Source organism: Cololabis saira, chromosome 5, assembly GCF_033807715.1.
Source record: "Cololabis saira isolate AMF1-May2022 chromosome 5, fColSai1.1, whole genome shotgun sequence".
In the NCBI taxonomy this organism is placed as follows: domain Eukaryota; kingdom Metazoa; phylum Chordata; class Actinopteri; order Beloniformes; family Belonidae; genus Cololabis; species Cololabis saira.
Genome location: NC_084591.1, coordinates 43908453 through 43925704, shown reverse-complemented (window position 1 = coordinate 43925704; position 17252 = coordinate 43908453). Strand labels below are relative to the sequence as shown.

At 39.7% G+C, this 17252-nt stretch overlaps 2 non-coding genes across 2 annotated transcripts; both read left to right on the top strand.

Annotated features, from left to right (window-relative positions):
- The first annotated feature begins 4986 nt into the window (after positions 1 to 4986).
- Positions 4987 to 5060, top strand: trnat-agu (transfer RNA threonine (anticodon AGU)). The gene has a single exon. It is a non-coding gene; the product is annotated as a tRNA-Thr (tRNA).
- A 5880-nt stretch (positions 5061 to 10940) lies between these two features.
- trnav-aac (transfer RNA valine (anticodon AAC)) lies at positions 10941 to 11013 on the top strand. The gene has a single exon. It is a non-coding gene; the product is annotated as a tRNA-Val (tRNA).
- Positions 11014 to 17252: the final 6239 nt, after the last annotated feature.

Below are 17252 nucleotides of genomic sequence, written 5' to 3'. Positions count from 1 at the left end.
AACAGTCTCACATTGTAACATTTGTAAGAGACTTGAGGTGAAATCAGCACAGCAAGTCACAGCTCCGCTACCTAGAGACACGGTTACTGAGTCACCACCCTTTGAAGTTACAGGGGTAGATTTTGCAGGACCATTATATGTCAAGTCTAGTGGCCAGTCAAAGGCATATATTGCAGTATTCACATGCGCTGTCACTAGAGCTGTGCATTTAGAGCTAGTCTCAGATCAGACTACTGAAAAGTTTCTCTTAGACTTAAAGAGATTTATTGCAAAACGAGGACTGTGTAAAGTTATTTACTATACACAGTTTACAATACTAAAACATTCAAGAGAGCAGCCCAAGACCTAAAAGAACTGCGGAAGTCTATCAGAGGGTCAGAGCTTACAGAGTTTTTCGCTGACAAAGGGATCACCTGGAAGTTTATTGCCGAGCGAGCTGCTTGGTGGGGCGGCTTCTGGGAAAGACTTGTGAGATCTGTAAAAACATGTCTGAAGAGGATCATGGGGAAAGCTTCACTAAGCTTCGAGGAGTTGACAACCATGCTTTCTGAAATAGAGGCTGTGTTAAACTCCAGGCCTCTTTCTTATATGGACAGTGATGCTTCAGAGCCCCAGCCACTTACACCCTCTCATTTCCTGGTTGGGAAAAGACTAACTTCCTTACCACCAAAGACTATGCTTCCACCATCTCAGGCAACCAACGTGAGCAGAGAGGACATGGGCCGGAGATGGAGGTACCGGCAGAGACTGTTAACCAGCTTTTGGAACAGCTGGAAAAAGGACTACCTGATGGGCTTGAAATCAGCTCACAGGTGTGAGTTACCTGTACCCACTATGCTGAAAGTGGGAGAGGTCGTTCTGATCGGAGAGGACAACATACCCAGGCAGATCTGGAAAATGGGCAGGATAATAGAGCTGTTTCCAGACGGACTCATTCATTCCTGCACTGTTCGTACAACGACAGGCAGTTTGTTGAAGAGACCTGTTCAGTTGATATATCCATTAGAGATAAGTTAAAGGAGACTGAGTAGTGATGAACAGTTGTTCATCGGGCGGGAGAATGTTGTGAATTGTTTTATTAAAAGGGATTGAAACAGATAATTCATGTTTACTTAAAGCTGTAAGTTAAAATGTATAAGATGCACTTTTTACATTATTTATAGTATTTACAATTTATTTACATGTATTTACAGTTAAACTGTTTACAGTAAAGTGAACATGTCCTGATAAACGTTAAATTGTCAATTTTCTTGTGTTAGTATCAAGATTGTACTGAAAATACCCTATTTCCGGTTTCAAAGGGAAATGCTTTTATTTTGAAGTCTACCGGAAGTGATCGAGCAGGTGTTGACCGCTAACGTTGATTCTAACTGCGTGCTGAAGATGTCGAGGAAAGATCCGTTATTTTCTCCCGTTTTGTAAGCTGCAGCTTGTTTGAGGAGAATAAATGTTCCGTTTTAAAGACACACGTTCTGGTTATTGAGAAGAAGCTTCTGCTCCACAACACTGCTATAACTTTTGAATGGTTTGACGTAGAGAATCCTGTGTGGTGTCATCAGACTTAGTTTTGAGTCCTTCACCTTTATTGCTTGCAAAATGAAGCAATGTACACAAATGGACAGCAGCCCGCCGTGGCACTCTCGAAATTTCTGCGAGGAAATTGTCTAGTTATTATTATAAGCTTTCTAAGGTACTCCTAGGAATGTGAATCCTTTCAGTGCATTTCTGACATTAATTGATACAATCATTCATATTCAACAATGTTAAAGGATTCACAATGAATAAACATTCTAAAACATCACAGAGATGCATCATCAAAGTTCTATGATGTCATTGATGACATCACAATGGATCTGACCTCAGGAGGTTTTATATTAAGCAACATTTCCTTCCTCAGGTTTACAGTGTGAGTATTCACCAGAGCATCACACTGAAATGTTGGTCTAACAGCATTTGATGATCAGGACATCTGATGGAGAAAATAATGGAAAAAAGAAATTGTTTGTTCACAGTAACATGAAAATATGGTGATTGTTAGGTCTTCTTAGACCTAACAATCTAAGAAGATTGTTAGGTCAAACACACAGGATGGATATTTCACCTCTGTATTTGAAACAAAGTGGAGAAATATTATAACTGACATGAATCATTTAAATTTGATTATTTTTCTTTCTCACATGTTTTCAAGTTTGCAAATTTAGATGAACTTTCTACTTGTCTTTTATTTTTTTTCCCTATGTTTCATGTTTTGAATATGAGGATCTGATCCAACATCAGAATAACATCACACCAGATGAGCAGAAAACTGGACAAAATGCAAAACGGTTTGTAACGTCATCTCATCTATCAGGTACGGTGGAACTTAAGTATGAGGTTTGTAAGGTAAAACCTCAGGTATGTGGATATAATCAGAATATTTGAGTCAATATTTTGGAGGAAACTGATGGTACATATTTAAACATGTTTCTTTTTCTTTCTTTCGTTTCTCAGATTTACATTTGTTGGATCTCATAAAACATCAGAATACCAGGACATCAGATTATGAGAATAACGTAATATCAGCACGACAATAAGGTGATGAAACATTAACAAGTAAGAATGAAAAAAGTACAAAGAATGAGAGTCCCACCTGGTAAGTTGATCAGTTTTATTATTTCATGTTTTTACTCATTTCTTCACTGGTTCTCACTGGGAGGATGTACCAGAACACTGGACTAACAGAACACTAGTATGAAACGACACTGGAAGAAGGTAAATGTTTTTATCACATCAGACTGAAAATATGAAGGTAACTGGATCAAATGAAGAACTGCAGTGGTAACGTAAAACACAAGCTTATTTAAGTATGAAGGTTTGAATCATTGTCAGATGACTGTACACATCAATGATCAATACATGACTGTGACATCACTGTTGTCTGCGGCGGTTTCCAGACTTATCAGGTGAAATCACAGCTAAAAACCCTGTAAGACAGGGATATTCAATTGGCGGCCAGCGGGCCACATGCGGCCCGCCAGGAGCTTTTATGTGGCCCCTGGTCATATTTCAAAAAAGGGGGTGTTTGTTGAAATTTTTTTTTTTTTTTTTTTTTTTTTTTTATAATAGTGATGCACCGAATGTTCGGCCGAAAATAGCAAAAAAAACACTTTCGGTGTTCGGTGGAATAAGTGGGGAAAAAACCAAACAGTTAATAACAGCTGCGCGTAATTTTGTTGGCCCGCTGCACACCGCTGGCTGACGAGCAGCCTTGAGACTCATGCAGACAGACAGGCAGACAGACATGCCAGGAATGCGTTCACACAAGGTGCGATTTTTATTTGTAATGTGTGCAGAGAATGCATATTGCATTTAAGTTTAAGATGCTTGGTAGCCTTTTTTTAGTTGGTTAACGATGCATAGTGTTTGTACATGTTAATCTCTGTTGGAGATGTTTTTTACTTCGGATTTTTTGCCAGTGTTGCACAGTGTTAATGTTTGTCACATTATTATTAACCTCCGTTGTATAGAGGACTTGTTTACATCATTAGGCTTCTAGGATTGGCCTGAATTTTTTTTCATTTGAATAAGTGAGGACTTTGCATTTCAGATGGAACTTGCTAAGCCTCCTATAATTCGTGATTGTTTTGTTTTGCTGATATAATGCACAGATGTGTAATTAATAAAGGAGCTTATGGTTAATATTTTAGTTGCTTATTTATAACATCAAACTGGCTACTATGGACTGAAATGCTTGTGCTCAATGCTTAATATAATATTCAAATAAGGAAAGCTTGGTGGAAAGTGGTGCTTTGTCATTATGGCGTGTTTTATTAAAAGTAGGTCAATATCAATTTCGTTTGCACAATGCATGGTTTCAAAATGAACTTGCATTCAAAATAATATTAAATATTATATTTAACATTCACAATTACTAAATCTGGAGACAATTAATACATAATTCATATGTAAACTAGATATATTAAAATGTATAATACAAATGTATTATATTTACATAAGTCTTCGTCTTTGAGTGCAAAATACATTTTGAAAACCCCCACATTTTCAAATTGTGCGGCCCTCTCCATACAGTCCTTTTGCAGATGTGGCCCCCGGCCGAATCTAGTTGAATACCCCTGCTGTAAGATGTGTTTTATTACAGTCATCATTCTCTTATTCACTATTTTGTAATTTAAAGTAATTAAAAGTCTGCTTTCTTTTTTTTCTATGACACCATCACTGTTATGAAGAAAAAACTAAACCAAAAACCCCAAATAATATGGTCATTAATTCCATTAAAGAATATATGATGTCATCAAGTTATGATGTCATTAATTCCATTGAAGAAGATATGATGTCATCAAGTTATGATGTCATTAGTTCCATTGAAGAATATATGATGTCATCAATTCCATTAACCATTCCATTCCATCAACAAGCTTGTAACAGAGTTTATAAATAGAACTCCTTCTTACTAGTTCTCATCACATCTTTTGACAATGCCACGCAGACGCCCCGTCCGCAGGCGCCGGAGGCGCCGGAGAGTCCGTAGGACCCGCGTCGCCCGCAGACGCAGGAGAGTTGTCCGACGCAGACGCTGAAGGTCAACAGATGATGGAGGGAATCCTGAATGAATGATTTAAAAAAGGAAAAAAATACATAAAAATAAATGATGAAAAAAAAATAACGTGAAAAAAAACAAAAAACAAACAAAAACCCTGATCTTAGTCCCATTATTGACAGGTAAATATGTGTAGCAGGTATATAAGACGGTAGCTAAACTGAAGTGACCTGTAAAGAGTGAATGTGAGGTAGGACACTATAACTTACTGTCTCAAGTCTCTTTAACCACAGAGGGACTAAAACTCTCAACCTTCTTATCCAAAGTCAGATCCTTGTCCTTTAGGACGTGTGGTCCACCAATGGCTTCTGTTTCTCATTCCAGCATATCACACCTCTAAAGGTCTCACTGTTTTGATGTCTGAGACGAGGTAAGTGAGAGGTCGTGGAGGCCCTGTGGCTTAGTTGGTCAAAGCACTTGTCTAGTAAACAGGAGATCCTGGGTTCAAATCCCAGCAGAGCCTCTAAACTCATCTGTCTTTGGATGAGAAAAAGATTATAGAGGTCTCATTCATTCATGGTTCAACCATGGTGGTGAAATGGAAAAATGACATGTAGCTTAAAAAAAAGAAAGGCACATTGAACGTTTCTTACCCAAAGTTAATTCACACATTCAAGTCTTAAAGTTCTTCTAAGAGATGTGGACTGCTTGAGAGGGAGGTAATGTCTGGTTCTTCTCCTTTTAGTCACTTTAATGCTATGCTGTTCTTCACTCGTGCCACAAGGTGGGGTACTCCTCCAACTCTTCTTGACCAAATGTGTATTTCTTTACGTGGTGTGTCTGACAGTCACTAACTTTCCAAGTTTGACCTCACTTAAAAAGGTCTCTACTTGGTTTGGGAGACTGTGCATGTAACTCAAGATGTTGTAAACCAGGCCTGGATCAAACATGCACATACATACATACGTACATACGTACATGCGAAAAAGAAAGACTCACCACGAAGGCCGGTTAGCTCAGAACGTCAGATTCTGGTGCTAATAACACCAAGGTCATGGGGTCAGTCCCCATACTGGCCAAACTATTTACCACTGAAACTCGGGTTATTGTTGAAAGTTTCAGATTATAAAGATTGTATTTTGACCTGTCCAGGGGTCTGTCTCTCACCTGAAAATGAGCTGGGATAGGCTCCAGCAGACCCCCGTGACCCTGCAAAGAATATAGCGGGTTTAGATAATGGATGGATGTACCATCAAGTACTTTCAGTACTAATCAGTTAGCTGGGCTAGAGCTGTGGTGGTTGAATGACACTCTCTGTATGCATGCTGTGAACTTGTGATCAGATTATTTATGATCAGAGGTGTCTTCAGTATTGACATTCATTACTCAGGTAGAAGTATAGATACTAGAGTTTAAAAATACTCCTGTACAAGTTGAAGTATAAACTCAAGTTTTTTACTCAAGTAAAAGTATAAAAGTACTGGTTTCAAAACTACTTAAAATATAAAAGTAAAAGTAATGTAAGGGGGAAAAAAGCCATTAAGGACAAAAGCCATTGAAAATGAATGTATCTTAGTATAATGTAAATATATTAAAGAAGCATATATGTGTACTATTGAGCATTAACATGTGTTTCAGAGAGCAGGAGATATGATGACTAGTTGCCTATAAGTATTGTAATGGTGCAAAAGTCAAACTTCAGAGGCATGTTATCATTTATCCTAACCTTTATTGGAATGTACATCCAAGTTTAGTTGCAGGAATCTGAGGGAACGGATGTAAGAACAAAACTGGACAAGAACATCTGAAACAACCACAACCAAATTCACTCTATCCGGATGGAGCAATTTAACTGGATAGTTTTTTTTTAAAGGCCCAAATGAAATAGAGTAACGATGCTGTTTTTAAAATGTAAGGAGTAAAAAGTACAGATAATTGCGTGAAAATGTAAGGAGCAAAAGTAAAAAGTCGTCTGAAAAATAATTACTCCAGTGAAGTATAGATAACCAAAATTTCTACTTAAGTAAGGTAACAAAGTATTTGTACTTTGTTACTTGACACCTCTGTTTATGATAAAATAATTTTGGATTGGATTAAAAACTATCTTTTCTAATAATTTGCTTAAGACAGGAAGTATGCTTATTGGACGGTTGTTAGCATCTGTGAAGTTAGATTTATTGTCCTTTGGTATTGGAATTATCTTAGCCTCTTTCCAAATTCTTGATCAAACCCCGTTAGTAAAACATCTATTGAAGATGTGACAAATGGGAGTTGATATGTAAGCTGCAGCAAGTCGTAGCAGTTTACCATCTAGCTTGTCTGTTCCAGCAGGTTTTTCAATTGGCAGAGATAGTAATAGTTTATTTATGTCAGGGACAGCAATCTGGACAAAGTCAAACTTACAGTTCTTATGTGGTAACAGTGACCACTCTGATCCTACAGCTTTTTCCCGAAGGATGGTCGCCCCTCTCCCATTGCGCAAAGCATGTTTGTGGAGAACCTGGTGCTAAATCACTTGCAGACGACCTGATTCTGGGTCAGGGTTTCGTGCGTAGCAGAGCAGCTATCTCGCTGCGATCTATTGAAAGTCAGCCCTTGATCCAAGCTTTTGTCGGCCGGTCCTGGCGCTGTCCATGGCACTACGGGCATGAAAAGTGTTTAAAAATGTTTGAAAAATGTTGAGAGTCCCCTGCAGAGTGCTGCCCGCGGGCTGCAGAGTGCTGCCCGCGGGCAGGAGGCATGTTCAAAGTCCCTCTCGGGCTGCGGAGCGCTGTCCATGCTACCACATACACGAGGCATGTGTTGGAAAAGTTTCTAAGTCCCTACACGGGCTGCAGAGTGCTGTCCGCGGTACCACGGGCACGAGGTCCCCCGGGGGTACCAGGGGCCTCTCCTCCAGGCCCGTGGGCTGGGCTCTATCACTCAGGGGTGGCCGGTCGGAGGGGTGCTTAAGTGCGGGTCCCCGGGCTCGGCCGGAGCGCCGGGTTGAGGGCTTTGGCTCCCGGTGTGGGGGTCTGGCCGGGGTGCAGTGCGGTGGTTGGGGGGATGGGTGTGGTGTTTCCCGGGGATGTGTGTGGGGTCCCTGGAGGTGCTGGGAGGTCATGGGGGTCCATGTGGCCGGGGTCCAGTCCAGGAGTTCCCGGTTAGGGTTAGGGTTAGGTAACCCCAGTCCGGCTGGGGTCCGGCCGGGTCTCTGTGGGTCGGCCTGGGTCCCCCTGACCCCAGTGGTGTAGTGGTCCCTGAAGAATTGGGTATACTCTCAATTTATGCCCCAATTTTTAATTTTTTTTTAAATGGCCTGTCCAGCAAAGGATAAACTGGTCATCCCGCTGCTGCTTCCACATGACTGTTGTGTGCTGCTGACGCCCCCCCCCCCACCTCTGGTCATCCCGCTGCTGCTTCCACCTGCCTGCTGTGTGCTGTCGACGTCCCTGACTCCCCCGGTCTGGCCTTCGGCAGGAGGGTCCCCCCTTATGAGCCTGGTCCTGCTCAAGGTTTCTTCCCTCCTAAAGGGGAGTTTTTCCTTGCCACTGTTTGGCTTAAGGCTTTTCTCCCACTAAGGGAGTTTTTACCTGCCATTGTTTATATAATAATTGCTCGGGGGTTTATGTTTATGTTTATGTTTATGTTTATGTTCATGTTCTGGATCTCTGGAAAGCGTCTAGAGACAACACCTGTTGTATTAGACGCTATATAAATAAAATTGAATTGAAAAAATTGAATTAAACGCCCTGTGTTATAAACAGTGACATGTAAGACTACTTCTGCATATTTAGTTTACCCAAAAATGGGCCAGTAGTATTTGCACATTGTCACTTAATTTCTGCTGCTTCACTTCAGGGAGTAAGGATCATTATGAAATTAACATTAGCCACAGAAGAGGTGCAGATTTTGCAATCAATACTGGCCCACAGACTATAGGGTGAGACAACTACATAATTATACATTTTGAGTGAATTATTCCTTATTCCTTAGTCAATCCACACATGAAAATTTGACAACTATTCTCTCACCTTTCAAGTAGTTTCTTTTGTAAACTGTATCTTGGAAGAGCTGATTTGCAACAGATAGTGTAGGCCAGAGTATGCCACTATTATAAAATTAACATTATTTTGTCAAGGAGCAGTTTGCAGATATTACTGGTCCTACGCAGGCGGCCTAATGCATGAATATAACATATATTTAACATGAGGCAAACATGGTGTTTCAGTCAGATATTAGTTTATTCTTAACATTCAAATAATTCAACAATATATTCAACAAACAATGTTACAAAATAACAATATTTAGTTAACAATGAACACAAATATATACATTTTACAACATATTCATGAAAACCACAGTGAAATACTCTCTCAATCCAATGCTGGGTTTCTAAATAAGTGTTCACAGTTGGTTCAAGGCACTTCAGGTAGGTACTTAGGTAAGTAGTGCAATATACTTATAAACTGTAAACATCAAATAACTGATTTTGAACACAAGATTTATTGTCAGTGCAGGTTTTTAAACCTGTCAACAGCCTGTCTACCCCTGTACTACAGTATATTCCAGACAGACTTGCTTTGTGCAGGGGTTTTCACACTGCACTGTCTAGAACGCACAGAAGAGGCAGCACGGTGGCTCTTCAACCAGGTCCTTGTATACTTTCTGGGATCAAACTTGGAAGTAGGGGGGCCATTGATGTTAATCATCATTAAGTTTGATATGTTTGAGACCAGTAGGACAGCCCTCCTGTCTGTGCCCATATTGTTCATAAGGCTAAAGTTCCTCTCACACTCTGCTGTGCTGACAGGGAATGTTTTCATACAGTTCATGAGTGGTTTTATGTCTTTGGGCTCACTGTTGGGCTCTTCCAGTAGGTCCTGCATCCCATTCAGTGCTTGGTCTGTGCACAAGTTAAATCGTTTGCACAGTCGCTTAACTTGTTCTTCACCATGGCGGATACTGGGGTTTGATGGCCATTTACTCTGATCAAGGATGCTGAGGTCCTTGATGGTCTCATCTTCCAAAGACAAGCGTTGCTCAAGATTGTTCACAAGGCTTTGTAAGAACTGGCCTGGATTGATAGACTTGAGCTTTGCATTTCTTTTCAAGGCTATAGACCGATACTCCCCACTCTCTTTTGAATGGTTAGCACTCTGGACTTTGACTCCAGTAATCTGAGTTCAAATCTCAGTGGAACCTGTCAGTCTTCCACACAACCAGGTATCAAGGTTTTACCCACATGATGTTGTAGTATCAATCCACGAGGCTCCACCTCAAAAAACAACACGGGGAAATGGAAACATGGACACCATTAGACCTGCTTTAGGGGGATGGAGTTACCCTAAAATGTCCCTAAGAACCCTTAAATATGTGATGAATGTATCTAATATCATGAGTATGTTCTTGAATGATGTTTATACAGTTGTTTTCAGCTAGTGATGCTAATGCTGGTCACTGATCAATACGAAGGATCATTTCCAACAGTTGTTTCCCTTTACAGTTCCAAACAAATCTGATCAATTTTAAGAGATAATCAGAAAGAAATCAGTCTTAGAAGAGATCTGCTTCATTCATATCTGAGAGAATTGTGCTGGGTCACATGATGTCATTTAAGCTGGTTAGTTAGTTGACAGAGTTGTAGGATTTTTGACACTGTCAGAAGGTTTGAAAGGAGTGATGCCGTCCCCCAAAGTCACGGACTGTGTGGCGGAGTCACATGCTGGTTAAACAGCAGAGTGGCGCAGCGGAAGCGTGCTGGGCCCATAACCCAGAGGTGGATGGATGGAAACCATCCTCTGCTACTTAAGACTTCCTCTCATACATGACATTCCTGTGAGAGATTAACTGAAATACATCCAGAGCTTTTTGCAAACAAGAAAGTGGATGTATGATCTATGAACATACTGCACTGACTGTTGATGAAAATGCATTGCATCAAAATCTTTTAAAAAAATAAGGATATAAATATGTCTCAAACTGATAAAGTAAAACCAACCATTTTAAGATAAAGGCTCTAAATTGTCTTGTTCTGAAGATTCACACACACACGCACACGCACACGCACACACACAGCTGACAGGTTGTTGTGGCTGAGTGGTTAAGGCGATGGACTAGAAATCCATTGGGGATTCCCTGCGCAGGTTCAAATCCTGCCAACAACGAGTAATGTTTGAATATGCAAGAGGACTGCCTAATCTTCAGTTATTAACCATATCCAGTTCTGTCTTTCTAAAGTAATCAGTTGGATTCCCTTGTGGTTCATTTTGTATTTTCTACCCAGCATGGTAATACTCATGGATGATTTTTAATTTTACCACAACAGGACAACTTATATGAAGTCATACATTTATTTCTAACATGAATGATTTGAAGATAGGATTTTTTTTTTCGTTACGCCCGCCATTTTCAAAGCATGTAAGTTTCCGTAGTGTAGTGGTTATCACGTTCGCCTAACACGCGAAAGGTCCCCTGTTCGAAGCTGGGCGGAAACATGTATGACTTTGCAATAATATTAATTGGATCTTGGAAAACCACTCTAGTCCTCTTCTTGGTGCTCAGGACAGGAAGGTCGACCATCTCTTTCTCACATTGGGTCTTATGCAGAAATGAATTTCGTTGCAGTTCCACAACTGACCAAAAGCCAGTCATTCTCCATTTACCTACACTTTAAAATGTCCAACTTTACAGGAAAAAAAGAAACAGAGATTTTTTACTCGTCGTGCCAGCCGTTTTCAAAACATGTCACCATGTTTTTTAACAGTAATTTTGTTGGGTATTCCCCAGATCCTGCAGACACTCTGGCCTCCTGCGTCTCTGGTTCAACAGAGGGTTGTTAGATATGCCCAAGTCTCTGATCTTTACCTGCTCATACTCTATATGTGGAAGGTGGCCAAGGCGCTGGGCATTTCCTCCCGCTGAAGCAGTTCATGCTGTAAATGTGACGGGCCACTTTGCTGCCACTCTGTGTCCACAGTTCCTGTAGAGCAATTTTCACCTGTACGTCATCCCAGAGCTCCTTGTCCTCTCTCAAAACCAGAGAAGTGTGTGCAGAGTACAAACATGTACAAAATATGACTGTTGTGTTGCTAATACAAAGACACAACGTACAAGCACATGTTAAACGCTTTCCTAACCAGCTTTCTCCAACACAATGGTACTGCTTTTGGAAATGCCATAACACATGAGGAAGCAGAAGTTTCTGTGCATGGTTCAAAGAGACCACAAGGTGGCGCTAAAGCGCCACATAAACAAGCAGCAGTCCATGTCAGCTAAACCACAATGTTGAATATTCAGTCATTTACATATAAAGATGGTTTTCCTCTCCCATAGTATGTCTGATTAAAAGCTGATATACACTCCTTTCATACTGAGTATGGTTCAGTATGAATTATAGGTCGTAAAAATAAGCAATAGACAAAGCATTAAGTCTTGTGACCCATTGGTTTCTGAAAAGTGGTTCTGAAAGCCATTTTTCTTCGTACGTGGCACAGCCATGTTGCATGGGAAGCTGACTGGAACCAAAAGTGGAAATCAGTCGACCTCTTTACTCTGGCTGCATATCTGTCAGAGGACAGACTTTTAAAGTTCTGATGCTGGTCTATAAAGCTCTGAATGGTTTGGGACCAAAATACATCAGTGACCCCCTGACCAAGTATGAACCTTCCAGACCCCTCAGGTCATTGGATCCAATTCAGAGTCAGAACCAGACACAGAGAAGCTGCATTCAGCTTCTATGCTATATGACAGGAGTCACACTGGGTGTAACAGTACAGGAGCTCTTGATCAATTTTTGTTAAATTAGTTTCATTGGCTACCAGAGGGGCCCAGATCAATTCAAATGTAATGCTTTATTTCTCCGAGAGAGAGCCGAGAGGCCGGACCAACTGGAGCTCCCAGCAAGGCAAGGCCAGGCAGGTTTACTGGTCAAGCCCATTTCAGTCAGTAAACGTTTGATGTAAAACATTGACATACAAGGTTTGTAACCGACTGAAATCAGGGTTTGGGTTTGTTTTTTTTTACGTTATTTTTTTTTCATGATTTATTTTTATGTATTTTTTTCCTTTTTTAAATCATTCATTCAGGATTCCCTCCATCATCTGTTGACCTTCAGCGTCTGCGTCGGACAACTCTCCTGCGTCTGCGGGCGACGCGGGTCCTACGGACTCTCCGGCGCCTGCGGACGGGGCGAGAGCTCTGTCTGCGTCTGCGTGGCATTGTCAAAAGATGTGATGAGAACTAGTAAGAAGGAGTTCTATTTATAAACTCTGTTACAAGCTTGTTGATGGAATGGAATGTTAATGGAATTGATGACATCATATATTCTTCAATGGAATTAATGACATCATAACTTGATGACATCATATATTCTTCAATGGAATTAATGACATCATAACTTGATGACATCATATCTTCTTCAATGGAATTAATGACATCATAACTTGATGACATCATATCTTCTTCAATGGAATTAATGACCATATTATTTGGGGTTTTTGGTTTAGTTTTTACTTCATAACAGTGATGATGTCATAGAAAAAAAAGAAAGCATATTTTTAATTACTTTAAATTACAAAATAGTGAATAAGAGAATGATGACTGTAATAAAACACATCTTACACGGTTTTTAGCTGTGATTTCACCTGATAAGTGTGGAAACCGCCGCAGACAACAGTGATGTCACAGTCATGTATTGATCATTGATGTGTACAGTCATCTGACAATGATGGCAGGATGAAAACGTCCAATCATGTGCTAACAGTGGAATGATGATCTTCAGCAGTTTCTATTCTGGCTCAGAGGCCAGGGCTTTATGCTCTTATACACTTTCTAAAGTCAACCTGGGGTGTGGGTGATCCTGGGGATGGAGGTGTCCAAGCTGTGGAGCTGTGAAGCAGAAGGTTGCTGGTTCGATACCAGGCTGTGGCAAAGATGAAGAAGTGCTTCAGGGGTCATTCAGACGTGTGTGGAGTCTTTGCAAATGTATTAATGATAATTGATGAATGGAGAATAAAACTCATGGTAAAACCAACATCTGGGGGTTAAGTCTCTTGAGTATTGCTGAATTCAAATCTGCTGAAATGCCTCAATATAGAGAAATAAGTATATCAACTCCACTGGCAATGCATTACTGCTGAACAGGGCAAAAAAAAGTCAATTAATCACCATGAAACTTCTGTAGATTACTGCTTACCCTGAGACAACAAAAAAAAAAATCATATCACAATTTTCAAATTCACATCCAAATTAAGTGTGACGTCATTATGTGCGAATTTGCATCCAATATCTAAAAAAACAACTTATTGTTCATAAGGAACAAGCCAGAGAGGGTTCATGTAGATATGTGATACTTTAATATTCTATCCTGTTCACCTAATTACTGCAATGCCTATGTTTTTAGGCCTATGTTATTGTAGTAATTAGGAGGCTTAAAACTATTTTTTTTTTAGCCTGGTACATACTGTAGCAGATTTGGATACAGCCACTTTAAATACCCCCAAAATGTTAAATAAGCCCATTTCTGACATTCTACCTAGTCTATTGTTGGAAAGTGAAAAGTTGCAGAAGCATTTTATACAAAAACTGTATGCAGCCAATAAGTGTACAAAGAATTTTAATGATGGCAGTAACAGGTTGCATAGAGTTGTCTTTCTGCTCACAATCTAAAAAAAAAACAAAAAAGACACATTATTCTCAAGTAATCATGCAAGAAAATATATTTTATTAAAATAACAACAATCATAAATATTATAAACTTTATTTATAGAGCAGGAATGCAGCCCAAACTGCTTAAACAAAGCAATATCAGATGCCTCATACACGCCAAACTGCCGCTAGAAAAGCAGGGTAATGAAGAAAGTTTAAATACAATGTGAAGGAGATGATGATTGGACGTAAAATTGAATCCTGTGTATAAGTGTCACGCCACTTACTATTCGGCTTATAAACGGTAGCGTTTCAATACAGATTAATCAATATTTCACTCAAACTGTCCCCTGATAAGTAAAATGGATCACTGCAAAAACTCAAAATCTTAACAAGAATATTTGTCTTATTTCTAGTTGAAATGTCTCATTTTAGTAAAAAAAAATCTCATTACACTTAAAACAAGACTCATCACTGGAAAACACAACAATTTTCACCTGTTTCAAGTAGATTTTCACTTGAAATAAGTAGAAAAATCTGCCAGTTGAACAAGATTTTTTTGCTTGTAATAAGAAGATAAATCTTGTCCCACTGGCAGATTTTCCTACTTATTTCAAGTGAAATTTTACTTGAAACAGTTGAAAATTGTCAAATAAGTTATTTTTCTGGTGATGACTCTAAATGTTGAAATAGCAGTAAAACCACATTCATTGATGAAATAACATAAGGGAAGAAAAGGGGGGATGGCAGTTTTAAAGGGGGGATGATTTTGACCATTTTTATTTCAGGGGGGATGCAATTTTTTCTTATTGTGTTTTAAATCCAGCAGGTGTGTCTGATGCCTTTTACTCCAACAAAGCCACCTCCCACGCCTGTGCTCCAGGAAGACACTCACTGACACTGAGTCCAGTTGAATAAAGCTTTTGTTGCACATCATCAGCTGTTGTGCCAACGACAGTCCAGTCAGTGATCCAGTCAGATTTCACAGTTTCAAGCTTCCTCCTTCAGACCGGGATACAATGAAGACGGCAGACATCTGAGAGCACCAGGGCAGATCTTGTAACAGAGTCAGACAGTATGCATCATCTTTTGCACTCAGTAGAATTACATGCGGTTCAACAAGCAGTATGCTAGTTATTGCATATTGGGCTGGCAGTGTGAACACAGCTATAGATACCAATGCATGGGTTAAATCAATATCACTGAAAGCAATTGGAACTCATTCGTGCAAGAAGAAAAGCTGGCGTTTGGTTTTTTTGGTCATGACAAAACTTTAAATACAGTGTCATCCACGACAACTTGTGTGTGCTAAAATGTAACGATTAGATAGCAAGATCATGTGTTATTGGATTGGTATTAGAGTCTTAAAATCAATGGGAATAACTAATAAGAATGCTTGGTAAAATGTTTCTTCCTGAGCTGGAAGACATCTTCACATCAACTCAATGCATAATGTGTTGTTTTTGATAATACACAAGCTTGTTTTTTAACCTCTCATTCAGTACATTACAGTTATAATATTTTCATGGTCTTGTGGCAAAATAATTCCACTACTTCTGCTGTGCTTTTAAACAGCTGTGTGTGTCTGGTTTTCTGGTGTTCTTTATAATAACAAGAAAAGAAATACATCTTCACTCTAATGTGTGCTATTACGTGTGCTTCCTTTTCCACTATTCTTCGTGACGTCATCAAAGACGTCACATGTCTTTGATGACGTTCCAAGGCTCCATGAAAGAGCATTTGAACGCTACGCGTCTGAAGCTGGAGCTGATTTGCTGCAAACGAGGATGAATGTGCACATGTTCCCAAACGTAGCAACAGCGCCCTCTGCTGGTTCATGGCGGTATGGTCGTAAGCGGCAGCTGCGGCTTCACAACTGTCTTCTATACGCACTTACCGAGTGTACTGTCACGTTTGTGTTTGTTTCATCATAACTGAACAACACAAACATCCGTATGCTGTCCTTTGACGACCGAGTTACTCCTTAAAATAAATGGATGGCGCTCCTATAGTTTATTTCTTTAGTTCAGCCACTTATAGGCTCTGCAAAGCGATTTAGTCTTTTTCCTATTCACCCGTTCACAGCCTCTTATTTTAGACACTCACAATGTGACAACAACCCCCGGTGAACATGTGGGAGTGAAGTGGGGCGTCTCTAATATGACGTAGGTTTGATATGACGTAGGTTGATATGGCGGTGGAATTCTTGCCTCCTTTGATCCTTTATGACGTCACCAGCAGTATATTTATCTGTAAATATTCCTCTGGACCGAGTCAGTTAGTTATTCACCTTCAGCTTGGTATCTTCTCACTAAGGATGTGGTGGAAACAGTTCTCATTGAGGTTGGTCGTGTTCCTGTTGGTTATTTGCTGGTATTTGGTGGTTTGTCCAGCGCAACATCAGTCCGTCTCCCTGTGTTTGAGTTTTATGTAAAAGTTCTGTCAAATTAGCTTTCTTTTTTGGTTTCTTTTCTTGTTTTTTGTCAATAGTCATTTAAAAAAGTACATGGCATAATTACTGCAATTGGTAGATTTAACAACAGCGGCTGGATATATATTTTTCCTTTGTTTATAAAGTCATTTAAAATATGATTTAAATTTTACATGAATTAAATCTTGTAATTTTTATTTAGTATTGTTTCCCCCATAAGAGCCACTTGTTTAGCTTCGGCTGCAGTGGTTTGCAGGTGGAAGATGAAATGTGTTATTGTGGACAGATTAGTTTGGTGATTTTAGGTTGGAAGCGCTGACTTCAAACCTTTGTAGTGTATATCATTGTTACATAATTGGCACATATATGTCATTATTTGACGTGAATATTTGCCACCTGCATGCTTTTGTTCAGAAGTATTTACTGCTAATAACTGCCCAAGGCATCACAGGAAGATGTGTCTTTCTGTTTAACTCCTTTAGCTGTGTGCTTTTTTGTATGGGTCACTTGAAAGTAGAGATCAGAGTTTTCATAATCTTCACTTCTGATTGAGGGTCATTATAGATCGTTATTCATGAGTGTGACTGCAATAAGTTACTGAATTTCAAAATGTTTTCTTAGCAATTTCTTTGCTCTGTGATAATAACCTTCTGCAGC